The sequence below is a fragment of the Colossoma macropomum genome, unplaced genomic scaffold, assembly GCF_904425465.1.
Source record: "Colossoma macropomum unplaced genomic scaffold, Colossoma_macropomum, whole genome shotgun sequence".
Lineage (NCBI taxonomy): Eukaryota > Metazoa > Chordata > Actinopteri > Characiformes > Serrasalmidae > Colossoma > Colossoma macropomum.
The window spans coordinates 19,794,791-19,810,015 of NW_023494785.1; positions in this window are offsets into that span (position 1 = coordinate 19,794,791).

The following is a 15,225-nucleotide window of genomic DNA, read 5'->3' on the forward strand; positions in this document are numbered from 1 at the left end:
CGCTTATTGGATGATTATGTGATTACTTGTAATATGTCATTAAAATAAATACAAATAAACATACAGTAATTCTTTTGAAAAGCCGTTGTATCTTGTGAACCAGTTTGAAGACCAAGTCCAGATTTCTCTTTAAAGCCCTCAGCCATCACATGGATTTCCACCAGCATAACCAGCACATCTGATTTAACACAATGAAGCGTTTATTATTAAAGCCAGGTACTGGATGATAACCCCAAGTAATAATGAGCTGCTGCAAAGAGAGGTTTGGATAAGAATAAACAAACATATTGACATACGTAAACTGACTACTTACTGTATTAATGTTATTTGTATTTATTCTGATATTAGTGTTTTTCTGAGTAAATAAATGCTAACTACCCAGATAAACAGCTTTTTAAATCAAAATTTCAGGTGCATTAAACTTTTGCACAGTACTCCGTATAAATGCTTAAAAGCATTTTAATTACCACTGCAAACCTTCCTATAGCTACAAACTTGGTGTTGGGTAGTGACTCTGCAATTCGACACAGAAAGACCCATTAAATTTGTGCATCTATTTTTAATGTGAGTTTAAATTTTGATATTGTTTCTGCTGGCCTTCACCATCTACCACTTTGGAAAATGCATATTAAAGGTGACTACAAACCATTAAAAAGTATGACCCCCTGCAGATAGTATAATAATATGGTATAGATAATAGTATTGTGCTAATAGGCATATTTTGTGCAGGCCTTACACAGAGGAATTAAGATTTTTTCCCCCACTGTTTCTAGGCTGCCAGTTGCTAATGCAGAGCACAGAGGCGATGTTCATAGTCCTCATATTTGAACTATTCTTGCTGCAGCAGCTGTTATTAAATGGCCATTTGCATGTGAAGGCTGGATTTTAATGCCATCAGACGAGATGGCAGCAGCTCACTGAGGTGAACAACAGAGACCCCATTAACACCAAAGCAGCCCCCACACAGCTTCACTCTCGTCTAAAACAAAGGCTCCATTCATCACGGCCCGAATTCTTTCCCTTTCCTCCTATCTCCTTCGTCTCTCTCTTCATTACACATTCATTTTGGTAGGGATTTTTTTCTCCATTCTCCTCTTAAATCTTCCCCTCTCATCCTTTTCATCCTCCATCAGGGTAATGGGTGTTATTTTGGTATCATTTCGAGGCACTTGACAGTATCCACAGGCACTTTACACTGTTAGCACATGTTTAGCTCAAATGCGTCCACAAATCTATAGCACAGTAAAATAATCCAATAAGAGCAGTTCTTCATTTTTTGGAATTGAATGTTTCTTGTAAAATCAATAAAATGAAAGATGGAATTTGGAATTTCGGAACTGTTGCAACTTTATATATGTTTGAAAATGCCATTCATAATGTACATTCAAGTTCCTTTTTTCTTCTCCTTCATTTCAGAGATATAATAGTGCATATTTCATGACAGTGATGATATATGCTCGTTGGCCGCCATGGGCAGATCCTGGAGTGGGGCCACAGGAGCACTGGCCTTTACTGTTAAAATCTGACCACTCACTCACCACCTATAAACATGTGATTGATTGATATGAAAATATGTTGCCTTTTGGCAAAATTAGCCCGTGTGAATGTTGAACATGCCACTCATGTAACTCATACAGATATGAAGAGTCTTTCATTTTGAGCCACACTGTCAACAAGAATAGTTCTAACAAAGAATCACCTCGCCAAGCAGCAGATCATGGTAATTTATATACAGATACACTAGCTTTAGACACTTGACACATGAACACCTTTACATAGCTGTGAGGTTGGTTTCTTTTTTCACATATATGATCTCTTTCTTCAATAGCGTTTGAACGGAGGTGCAAAAATATTATGTGTACATCATCGTTTGCAAACAAGACAAGAAACTACCACTTTTGGCAGAAACTGATATAGAACACATGGATTTACGTGTACTGTCGGCTAAGAGCTAAATGACTGTCTACAAATTCCATAGCAAGAGGTAATCATCAGGGTCCTTATGCAGTCAGTGTACAACAGGAATGATGGGCGCTTTTTAGAGTGATCTCTATTTAAAATAACAGTTGAAGAGAGGGCAGAAACAGGTGTGTGCCACATTTTATACACACTGACCTTTTTGATCTTGGTATGTGAACCAATAGGTTTTGAACAAATAAGTCTAAATTACATCGAGATACCTCAAAAGCAGTACAATCTTTGACTTCTTTCTACTTTATTTACTTCTTTGATTACTTCTTTCCCTGTATTTTATTCTCAGAATGGCTTTTTTCATGATAAAATCTTGAATCACTAAGATCTTGTTAAGGGGGACCGAGCCTCCGATCCCCAGGGAGTTGGTTTCTGAACTTGTCATCTTTTTTACTGCACGCAAGATTTTTTTATCTCTGAATATGACAGATTTGAAATGATTAGCCTTGTGATGGTTTACCAAGCTTGCATCTGAATGTAAAACACTGAATAACACAAAATATGAGCTACATCAGTAGTGTGGTTGATGCTTAACAAAGTGTTATCTTCATAAAATGTGCACTTTGAAATATTATGAAATAATCATGGCACTCTTTGAACTTTAAGGTACTTATTTGGCAGCTGAACAGAAACTATGGCCATGTTATGGCCCCACCTAAAAAGTTATAAAATCATCCACTGCTGGCCACTTTATTAAGGCTACCTGACCCACCTTGTACCTGCAGTCACTGTCCATTTTATCAGGTTCTATTACCATATAGGTGCATTTTTGTATTTCTACAATTACTGAATGTACTGTATGTAGCCATATCCACCATTTACCCTATTCATCATCCCACTGGACCACCAGTGAGCAGTTGATGGATCGTTATATGCAGAAAATCTCCTGTAAAATGAATAACTTGTTTTTTTTAATGGCTTAACTAGATGTTTGCAAATAAATAAATAAATAAATAATATTTGCACAACTTTACATACACTGTAAAAAATATTTTATTTTATTCTATCTTACTGTTTAAAACTTCAAAGTACCTGCCTTAAAAATGTAAATTCCATTGAACTTTGCAAATTAACAGGACAATGAGCCTCATTCTCCAATACCTTCCTAAGTTTTATTTTCTTAAATTTGATCCTGAGAAAGGTCATAAAAAAAGTCTACATCAGATTTCTGACGTGTTCTTAAACCGCAGAATTGTACGCATTTTGTGCTCTTGAGTGTTTGTAGATTCTATTCTTACTAAGAACAAATACAAAATAAGAAAACATTAGTGAATGTCAGAATCTTTGTGAAAACTAAGTAGGTTTTAAGAAGAATCTTTTTTTTAGTAACAGAATGAGGCCAATTATTCTTTGTATTAAATTCTGTCAACTTATCATTTGAAGTATTTTAAAATCAAAATTTTAATGAATGAATAAGCAGTTGGTTTTGAAGGTTGGCAGTAGAGGGGTGCAGGCGGGGGAGCTGAGCTCAGCGTTGTGGGGCACAGCTGTCTGTCTGCAAAGCCTGCCATTGCAACCTCACACATAATTAAGCAGAAGAGAGTTCAGCAGGGACAGTCTCCTCCTTCCTGATCACCCCAATTAAATTCTGCACTTTTATACTCTAATAAGGGTGATTGATTAACAAGACACAGGCAGCCAGAAGGGGACTAAAGACATATACATACACACACATAGAAGGCAAACCACACACTAACACACAGTTTCAGGAAGCAGTTTGCAACTTCCCCTGGTGCTAGCCAGCTGATAGGATATGTTGCTATAAACCATTTTTCCTGAACGGGGAGATAGGATGGAGCAAAAGAGCTCGAGCAAAACAGAGCATTAAAAGGTTTGTCAGGTGGGAGCGATAGGAGCAGGGGGGAAATAACGACAGGTAAATGGCATTTAGAATCTGCTGTATGCACAGGGAGATAGTCACACTTGAAGTGTGACAGACCTACATATGAGGCAGAATATGACATAATTAAAAAAAAAAAAAACATGAAAAAGAAAAGCAGCTTGGCCCACACAATGACTTTTGTTTTGGCTAGATAAATAGAGTGAGAGAGAGAGAAAACGAGAGAGGAAAAAAAAGCTGGAATGACTCATTTCAATTACAGTCTTGCAAATCATATGTTTTAAATTATAGTTTCAATACTTGTGTTCTTAATTGCCTGCTATACACTCAGTGCCTATGTCTGAAAATAGATGCAGTTCACTGCGTAGTGTCGTTTAATTGTGCACGCTGCCATGTCAACTCATGCTGCCTTGAAGGATCTACAAAGACTGATGCTTTGCTGCCACTGCCCTTCTCCATCACATTAATGGAGTGGCTACAGCAGTAATAGGCCTTTAGCTGACGAGTGCATATACGAACATGCGATCAGCTTCTCTCTCTCTTTTTTTATTTTTATTATTCTATGATAATGCACTCTGAACCCCCTCCCCCTCAAAATCAACATCATATTTGCGGTGTCCTTGGGGACCAGGGCTGGCAGTGAGACACAGCCAGTCTCCCACCTGATCTGCATAAATAGCACCACCGCTTCAATATGTTTATTTACCCTTTATTTAACTGGATGCTAAATCAATCATCTGCCCACAGCCACCACCACTCTGTGCCAATATATCCATTTGAGTTTCTTGCAGGCCGACAGAGGAGCAAGCAGCTGCACACGTGTTTGCCATCGAATGTGACTGTGGCAGATTGTTCTGTTTCTCTCTCACTGTCTCTCACTCGCCTACAGAAATATCAACATGTCTCTGTACTTGTGGTGAGCGATATGGGAAAAATATATCACAACACTTGAATACATTTTCACAATAAACAATATAAATACACTATTTTGATATTGCATTTTTTAAAGTTTGGTAAGCTGGAACTGACACAATCCACTAGCGAAACAGGAGGGTTGGGAGGGTTACTTTAAAAATGCATTCTGTTATAGATTATTGATTACCTGTTAAAAAATGTAATAGTAACCTAATCAAAAGGACTACTATATTAAAGTAATACAATCTGATTACTTTCCGCTACTTGTTTTTTTACAGTCGTATAATTAAATACATGAGGAAAAATAATTAAATATAATTTCAGTAAAAATGTTCAATAAGTTTTTAACTAAACACAAGGCAAACAGGAAAACTGCACTGTTTCACAAAACTGAAACTAGGTGACAAATATTATGGCTCAAACAAACGGGCACAGATATCACATTTATCAAAAGTATTTAACAAATCTAAGTGGAGCAACATATAAAAATAATTCAAACATTGAGCTGACAAATTTGTGCAGTATAATGTGTTTCAGTTTTGACCTGTATAGCAGTGAGTAGTTAAAAAAGTTAAGGTGAAAGAGGCGAAAAAGTAAAAAAATTCAGAAAAGTTCAGAAATTAAGGCACAGCTTCCTAGTGAAATATGAAAATTAGTACAGAGACTAAAAGTTCCAAAAATAAAACACAGGGGAAACAAGTAATTGCTGTACTTCATTGATTCATTTCATTGAGTTCAACATGCAAATGCATTATATTTAAGTGATGTAAAAGCATTTGTGACTTTTTTGTCCTGCATTAATTCAAGATTCAATAAATGTCAAATCATTTGTCTAACAATTGATAAATGTTTAAAAAAAAATTTAAAAAGTGTTTTATGTGTATAGAATTAATGCAAAAGCAAAAAAATGTCTGAATATTTCACATTTTCACGTTGTTTATTTGTGTCATGAATAAACAACACAAAAAAACAAAAAACAGGCATAAATCAAACATGTTCTATGGTGTGTAGCTTTTAGCTGCCACTAGGCCACTATCATGCTTAGTTGTGAGTGAGCCCCTCTAAAATATAAACTGAATGGAATGTGGAAAGTGTTTGTTTAACCAATCAGGCATGGAATTTGACACATCATAATTTTGAAATACCATCGTAATTTTAAAAATGTGCATTATTTTTAAATATTACAATATACCTTATTACCGTCATACCCAACCCTAACGCTCAGAAAATCCTATCATGAACCATATATCACATCATCCACCTCTACTCTGAACATCCCCCTTTTCACCTTCAAACTCAAGGACACACCTATGTATGTTTGTGTATTTGACCACAGGCGACTTCTCATCTACTACTGTACTGTATGAGTGTGGAAAAGTCCTTTGGCGAGGCAGCATGAGTGTCTCATTGTGTTCCAGCGTGATGCCACTGTCTGCAGAGGTAATTGATGTGAACAGTGTGAATGTAAATAGCAAGGCAGAGGAAATTGTTTGTAAGCAGTGTGCCCACCTAGACTGCTGCATTTTTGGCCTTCATGTTGCACCACAGGACAGTGACACTAGTGCTGGGTGGAACTGGTAAAATTGAACAATTATTATGATATCCAAATATACCATGATATCATAATATCAGGAGCTGTCTGAGTTTGCATTAATAAAGTTAATTTCCTGAATGCTAAAAGAAAGATATGCAATCTTGTTCTGACTGGATTGTTTTGCTCGGTTTTCTTCTCTTGAAAGGATCCTAAAGGAAGCCTTACATAGTATTGTAAATATTAACCAGGCAGAAAGCTTATTTCTAGAAAAAAAAATGCAATATTTTTCTCACCGTTATATAATTTGAAATGTTCTTTCAAAACAATCTGAAGCATCCAGCAATTGTCATACACTGCATTTAACTGTCATGCCCTGGAAACAAGTAGGTGTATGTGTAAGTGAACAGGCATGTCTGTTTTGTGGAATAGAATGCCATTATTTTTGTCTATCAATGCCTTTAACACAGAAAATCAATATCACACTATATCAGTGTAGGCAGTGTAACGCCCAGTACTAAATGACACATTCATTAAGCGCATGCTTCTAAGGCACAGCAAAGCACAGGGCTTAACCTCTATTTAGTTAAACTAGTTGACCTCTGGCATATTTATCCTTTTTCTTCACTCTCATAACTGCACTGCATCTAAACATTAGTAATGTCACATCAAAATCTCATTTTACTCTTTTTAATTTTCTTTTACATTGTTATTAATTTCGTTTTTATTTAACATCATTTGAAAAGGTAGCTGCCCTTTACACTGTATGAATATCTTATGACAAATAAATACAAATGGTCCACAATGACTTATAAAATTAAATCTTGTCATATAAACATTCTCCCATAAAGTTACTCATTTGGACGTGAAAGGTTTTGTTAAGAAAGTGAAAACATTCATTTTGATAATTAATAAAAGTCTTAATCATAAGCCTTAAACTAAGAATTGTTTGAAGTGATAAGCCTATAATTTAATGAGTTGACAGACTTGATGTTACTTCTGTAAATAACCGATTTTATTCACTTCTGTAAATAAAAAACGTTGATACTTGATCAACAAATACAAAAGGAACAAAAAGATGAGTAAGACTGGAAATGTTCATAGATGCCACCCACACACACACAGACACAGATACACACACAGACTCACACATGCGTGCACCAAGACACTCACACACAGACACAGATACACACACAGACTCACACATGCACGCACCAAGACACACAGACACACACACACACACCTTCACACCTTTCTTGGTCTATGGCAGGTGAAGACAGATGTGATGTTTTTGTGAGATATCTGTTTGTGGGATGATGAAGTGGTCTGTCCACTGGCGCTGTACTCCGCCATGTCTGAAAAGTGCATGATCTGTCAGAGGCTGGCAGTGCATACAGATGACTCTGAGAGCGTTGATGGAGATCAACGACACAGACTGAACTAAAGCATATAAAGCTTTAGTTCACCATTTATTGGACATTTGCGAACATAACTGCAATACTTGTGTATATGTACTTATTTCTCCATACATCAAAATGTTAGTTTACCAGTCACCTTACCTGTCATCACTGGTATAGGAACTGCAAACAGTGAAGATGATCACACTTTATTTTTTTATTTTATTTGGTGGTACTATACCGTTTAAATGTCTAGTTCAAATGTATACTACCTTAATAGAAAGTGTGTCATTAACGTTCAGGAGATTTTTTTAAATGGTGCTCTTCATTTATATTTTAGAAAATGGCTATACTTCTTAATATATTAACCAGTTCAGTTACATTTTTCATACATGTTCCCTTTTAAAGACTGTCCTTAATAATCTCTCCTCATCTTTCCTCCTCTATTAGATTTATTAGCTGATTAAAAAAAAAATCTAAGGTACAGTTCAATGATGCAATCCGCTCCTCCCCTCACCAAAAAAGGAAGGCTCTCTTAGTACAACCTGGCCATTTGTGCCACTGGGTATAGCAGTAACACTGCAGGTTTTGTTAAAGCATTTGTAAAATCATCTACACTGGTGCTAGAAAGTTAATGAACACTTGAGGATTTAGTGACTTTATATTATACTTGTACTATACTATATTTATATTATACAAAAATTGTTTTTTGGCTTAAATGAGAAACATTATGTGTAACAAAAACCAACCACTGCATTCTAGTATAAATACCTCATCATAACTGTGAAACACAACAGTGGCAGTATCACAATTTGGGGATATTTTGTTGACACAGGACCAGGATGACTTGAGATAATTTATAGAACTGCATCAGCAAATTCTACAGGAGAAGTGAATCTCAATAGAAAATAGGTCCTACAGCAACACAACAACCCTAAACACACCAGTGAGTCTAATAAGGAATGGTTGAAGCAAAGGAGTTTTCAAATGACTAAGTCAAAGTCCAGACCTTAATCTAATAGAATGCTACGCAGGACCTGAAGCGTGGAGTGCATGTAAGAACGCTCAGCAACATCAGTGAGTTAAAGCAGCACTATAAGAAAGAATGGACCGAAATTCTCCCAAGCCAATGTGCAGGACTGTTCAAAAGTTGCAGGAAAAGTTATTGCTGTTCAAGGAAATACATATTTACTGAAAGCACAGGTTAATACACTTTCAACAAAAACAAGCTCAATATTAAATCACTTTGCTTAATAAAATAATTAAAACGTATATAATTGTTTGTTGTTTGTTTTCTTGGGATATTTTAAAGAGTTCAAATTTTCCAGTATCATTGTATTATGGACTCTTCAAATAAAATGAGACTAAAATCAAACTATTTATTGATCAACACTGATGTTCATCATAGTCCATGTTTGTTTTTGCTACAGGTGCAGTAATCAGTGCTTAACCCAACACACACTGATCACTGTGCTCAACATGGAGGGGCAACTGGTATACAAACATTATACACTTTATAGTTTTGGAAAGGTATAAAGCAGGGTGTCTGAACTTTTTGTCTTGGTGGCCAAAGGGCAATGTTTATGGTGATCTGAGGGCCAAAAAGATAAACCAGGTGCCTATACATATATATATATATACACACACACACACACATACACACAAACCCATTTCCAAAATTTTTGGGACGCTGTGCAGAATGTAAATAAAAAATATATGCCCATTTTGAATTCGCTGCCAACAACACGTTCCAAAAAAGTTTGGAATGGGGGCATGTTTACCACTGTGTTGCATGATCTCTACTTTTAACAACACTCTGTAAGTGTCTGGGAACTGAGGAGACCAACTGCTGTAGTTTTGAAAGTTAAATGTTTGTTTCATATAGGATTTCAGCTGCTCAACAGTTTGAAGTCTGCTTTGTCCTATTTTTCATTTCATAATGCACCAAATGTTATCAGTGAGTGACAGGTCTGGACTGCAGGCAGGCCAGTTTAGCACCCAGACTCTTAATACGGAGCCATTCTGTAATACATGCAGAATGTGGTTTGACATTGTCTTACTGAAATAAGCAAGGTCTTCCCTGAAAAAGACGTTGTCTGGATGGCAGCATATGTTGCCGAAACATGTATATATCGTTCAGCATTAATGGTGCCTATACAGATGTGCACGTCACCCATGCCATGTGCACTAATGCACTCCTATATCATCATGAATACTGACTTTTGAACTGTGTTGTGAAGTGTTTTTGTTCTTTGAGCTTTAGCAAAAAAAAAACAAAACAAAACAAAAAAAAACAATAAGATTTATCAGTTTCAACATTTGATTTGTTATTTTCAATAAAATATAGAGTTTTAATGATTTGCACATTGTTTGCATGTTACATATATATTATAAATTAATTAATTCATTTATTTTGTTATTGTATAAAAAAATCAATTTATACACACACACACACAAATATATATTATACATATATATATAATTTGCTCTCTTCCTTGTGGGCCAAAGCAAACAGCATCATGGGCCAGCTTTGTCTCACAGGCCACACTTTGGGTGGGCCTGATATAAAGCTGCAAACCCTTCTCCATCACAGTGAGGTTCTCTGTTGAAGTAAGTAGATTGCAAATTTGTCTAGTTTTATGTCAAAGCAAATCACATTTAAAATGCTAATTTATGAGATGTGTTCTCCCAAAACAGATGTGCTAGTTAAACGCCCCATCTGAGTCCAGTATGATAAACACACAGCGGGGGAGCTCTTAGTGGCGCCTGCCCTGAATAACAGAGACATTCAATAGACACCTTTTTTCTTTTCTTTTTTTAGATAGACAACTGTTTAAATTTACATATGCATGGACAAAAAGAAAAATAATGTAGAACATCTGGATAGGTTCATAGGTACAAAACAGTTTTCCATCAGCAAGATATTGCAAGATTTCAGAGACAGAAAAAGACAGACAGACACAGAGAGAGGAGAGAGAGAGAGAGAGAGAGAGAGAGATGTTCTAACTCACATTAAATCCTACAGCATGACATGAGGCGTTCTGCAAATTTATCTAGGTTAAAAAATAAGCCTTTTAAAGCATCTCTTACCAGAAAAGAATTCCTTTCCCACTAAACACATTTCACTATGCAGATGATAGTTTTTATCCTAATGGAAAAACCATTAGAGTAAATATAATGCAAATGAAGTGACCCATTCCTTTCAACTTTTTTGAGGCCTTAGGGTTTGATAATGAGCCTCCATGTTCTCAAGGAATGACAATTAGCCAACAAAATCTGAAAGATGGATGCAAGCCATGAGCAAAGTTTCAATAGAACTGCAAGGCCTGCAAATGTCACTTCATTCAGTATGTGAAACCAGTATGATTGTAATTAATTTTGTTCTTGCTTCAGCAGTTTGGATTTTAAGTTATGAGACAGACAGACTGATAGAGTTCATACTACAAAGGTCTAATTGGAAATAGAGCAGACCATTTTACATTTTACTTTCAGCTAACAACCCACCTGACCCAAGAAGGTACCTGGTTCAGGTGTGTAAGGAGCTGGGACAGAGCACACATGTCCATCTGAGAGCCTCTGAGGACTGGGATCAACTGAATGATATAAATAGAGCTGTTAATAGTTGCATACATTGCACATAACAGAGATCAAAAAAGCTAACCCTTAAATTTTCACTTTCTTTAATCTGTATTATTTCTAGATTGTCTTGTTTTTTTAATGATTGCATTTTGCATTATTACAATGTAAACATGTAGGATTGTCACATTGTAACTTTGGGAGGAAAAACACAATTCAAATACACTTAGTTTCTTTAGATGACTACACATTTCATAAAAAAAGAAATAATGTATGAAAAATGATGTTATACACTTTGAAAAGATCAATCAATCTCAGTGGCAACAAAAAGTATTCAGACACTTTAATGATGTAGCCAAATGAACTTGTTTAGGTTACATTGTAAAATGTTTAGAGCTACATTATGCAGGATTTAAGGATTTGGAGACCTCTCTCTAGTGGAAATGTGAAAACGCATGCAATGTGTGGAAGTGCATTTTGTCAGTTGTGCTTCAGACCCCTTCCCTGAGTGAATGATTCAGCAAATGGAAAGAGCATTCAAAGAGAACTCAGTCTGATATTTGTAAAGGACGTGCCTTCCGAGGATGTGAGAAAATTATCTTCTATCATCGTAACTTCATCAGTGTAACACTGATTTTGCTTTTGAGACTTAAACATCAAGCCAGACCTTCTTTTTGAGCCTGTGCATGCAAAGTATGACGAGGTCTTAAAAGCTCTTGCAAAAACTGACACTATATTTTAGCTTGATTTTTCTCCTGACTCAAGTAATGCTTCTTCTTTCAAAATAAAAATCTTACATAGTGCAGCTTTAATAAAATGATACTTGTTTCAGAGAAAAACTCTTAGCACAGCATCAAACTGAGGCAGAGTCTTTGTGGAGAAAGTCTGGAGAAGAATTCCATCCAGTCTGCACTACTGCACTAAGAGTGCTGTAAAGCACAGAGGTGGAAAAGTGAAAGTCTGGGACTGTTTTTCTTAAAGTGGTGTTGGTGAGCTTGTGTTCACTGATGGGATCATGAATCGAAAAAAGTGTACAAAGGCATTTTGGAAGCAAACCTGCAGGGATCTGAAAAGAAATTGCTGAAACAACAGAACTGAATGCTTCAGCAGAATAACAATCTAAAACACACCAGCTGTATTTTGAAAGAATACTTTGCTAAAAAAGAAAATTAGTCTTGTAATGGTCTGTGGAAAATAAATAGCACTTGGTTTGACATTTTATTTACACAATGAACGTAATACACTTTTAAGCATGGCAGAAGTGTCCGAATACTTTTAGAAGGAACTACATTTCAGAAAACTAAAGCAATAAGCCATGAGTAGCTGTGTGTTATTGCAATTTTTCTTACTGCAAGTAAGAACACTGCAAGTGCTCTTAAAACCCCCTTTCCCATGATAAAATCACAGTCTCAAGTGGCTTAGGGTTTTTATAAAACAGCAGCCAACATAAATATGATAAATTATCTTACGTTATTAAGTTATAACTGATATAAAAGAGTATTTCACCAAGATATGTAGTTCCTTGTATGGTATTGTTGCCAAGCAACCATGGACTGCTGAATTAGGAGAAGAACGTTCAGTCGCCCATCACTGTGCTTTTGTTGTACAATAATGAACGTACGTTAGATACCAAAGTACCACAGTCTTACATAACACCAATCCAACAGTGCCCCCCATCCCATGCGGGGTCTGAATTCCAAATAACTCCCTGCTCCCTATATAGTGGACTACACAGGAATTTAAATACTGGCTCCTGCACCACAACAGTGCTTCATATAGCTAAAAACAGTTAATTGGATTCAGCCACATCTATACTCGACAAATTGTGGCCTATTCGGCTGTAGAAGCTAAAAATTCAAAATAGCACATTATTTAGGAAGTATAGAGCCGTTTAAGATTCAGCCTAGATTTGATGCTATTCTGACTGAAACATTTATATTTACGGTATTTAGCAGACGCTCTTATCTAGTGCGACTTACAATTTGATCTGTTTACACAGGTAGGCGAGGGTAGTGTTAGGAGTCTTGCCCAAGGACTCTTATTGGTATAGTGCAGGGTGCTTGCCCAGGTGGGGATTGAACCTCGGTGTACAGCGGTGTACATTAAATCTTATCATATGTACTTTAATTTAAGCCTGTGATATTAATGATGGAGTTGTTGAGCCTGTTAGCTATATTTTAGTCCTACAAGCCTAGTCCTGGCTAACAGCACAAGGATTTTTCGTGGCACAGTCATACAAAATTCGGTTGTTGTGAGGCAATCACAGGTGCGCGTATATTGTGTATTTTACAATGGCTTTGAACACAGCTCAGCCAATTCGATTTTAGAACTGGAACTATCTGTTTCATAATTCATAATTTCCAATTGCCATGGCATTGCAAAAAAGAAAGATTTTGTCTCAGTTTGAGTTCATTCAATGACATAGAAAACCATTGTTACCCATTGTATTGGGTAACAAAATGGACTGTTCCACAAGTACACTCTGATATCTCATCAACATCTGCTCATTCTACAGATTTATTAGCCGTGCTTACTATTATCACCTGGTAACTGAACTCAGTAACCCATGTTCAGCTAAAAATGTGTGCAAAGAGTTTTATAGTTTATCACTAAAAGCAGTTGATGGTTTTTCCTCTTCATCCTGCTTGGCTTGGATTGTAATCGCTGACCTAGAAAAGTGATGCTCACTCCTCTCAATCAAGTGCACACTTGTAAGCCCATTATAGACCATGGCAATACACACATTAATCTTGCTGGATGCTAATTTATCTTTGAAAAACCATATTGACAACAAGCCACAAAATGTTTCAGAGGTAGAATTGGATTCAGTCCTAAACTTGCTATACATAGACTCTCTTCAGATGTTCTTTTGAGGATCTAAGATTATGGGGAGGCAATTTTCCATCATACTATCAAAATTGTTTAGAGTTTCAATGAAACAGAAAGGCTTTGTGTGCAATGAAATTGATGTGAACCCCAAACACAATACCTAGAGGAAGCTCACATTGCAAAAAAAAGCCTAGAGCATTATCAGATTAGTAGTTTACTTCAGTAAAAGCCAAATTGCACTTGCGATGGCTCATTTGCAAATGGCAAGATATGTTGCTTTAACAATGACTATTCCTTCACATTATCATCCTAACGCCTTCTCAAAATTAAACTTGATCTTACATGCATTATTTTAAGCTTCTTATTTATTTATTTAAATAGAACATGGAAAGCACATTAGTGCCTGCACATTAATGGGAATCTGAACTGATGTGCCATGTGCCTCACCTTAGGAAAGTGCCACAACGTCGGCCTATTTGAAAAGAGAAAACAGCTGTCTGATAGTGTATCCACTGCCTTTGATCTAAGATACACATAGGTTCAGGAGACAGAAAATATCTTAAAAGAAAATACTTTATGAACAACTGAAACGTCACACGTAACTCTGAGGCAATGAGCTCCAAGTTATAACTTGGCTTGTCTTTTTTCCCAGCATCTGGAATGTCAAGCTTTTGCTGCTGGTTTAGTCAGATGAATAGCCACTGGCACATGGGCGCCTTAGTAGTCTGTGCTGTGTGCCAGTCAGCAGGATAACTAAAAGCCTGACACATATAATTCAATCAAAATAATGACAGCCTTCAAATTACATACACATGAAGATACAAAATATGCTATTTTGTAGCCGCATTATTTACTGTTTGATTATTGTTTTTTGTATTCATTTTATCAAACTCAGGATTTGACTGATATGATGTACTATTATTATTATTATTATTATTATTACTAGTATTATTATTATATTATTACTACTAGTACTACTACTACTACTTCTACTACACCAGTGGTACTTTGTGTATGGGAAAATTATGTGTTTGTAACAGCCTCATTAAGCTTTATCAAGTTGTTGCTAATTATTACTCTTTCAAGCATTATTAAAGGAAATTTTAGCATTTTTCAGATTACGTTTATTTGTACATTATGTATCAATATCTTGCACAACCCTCACC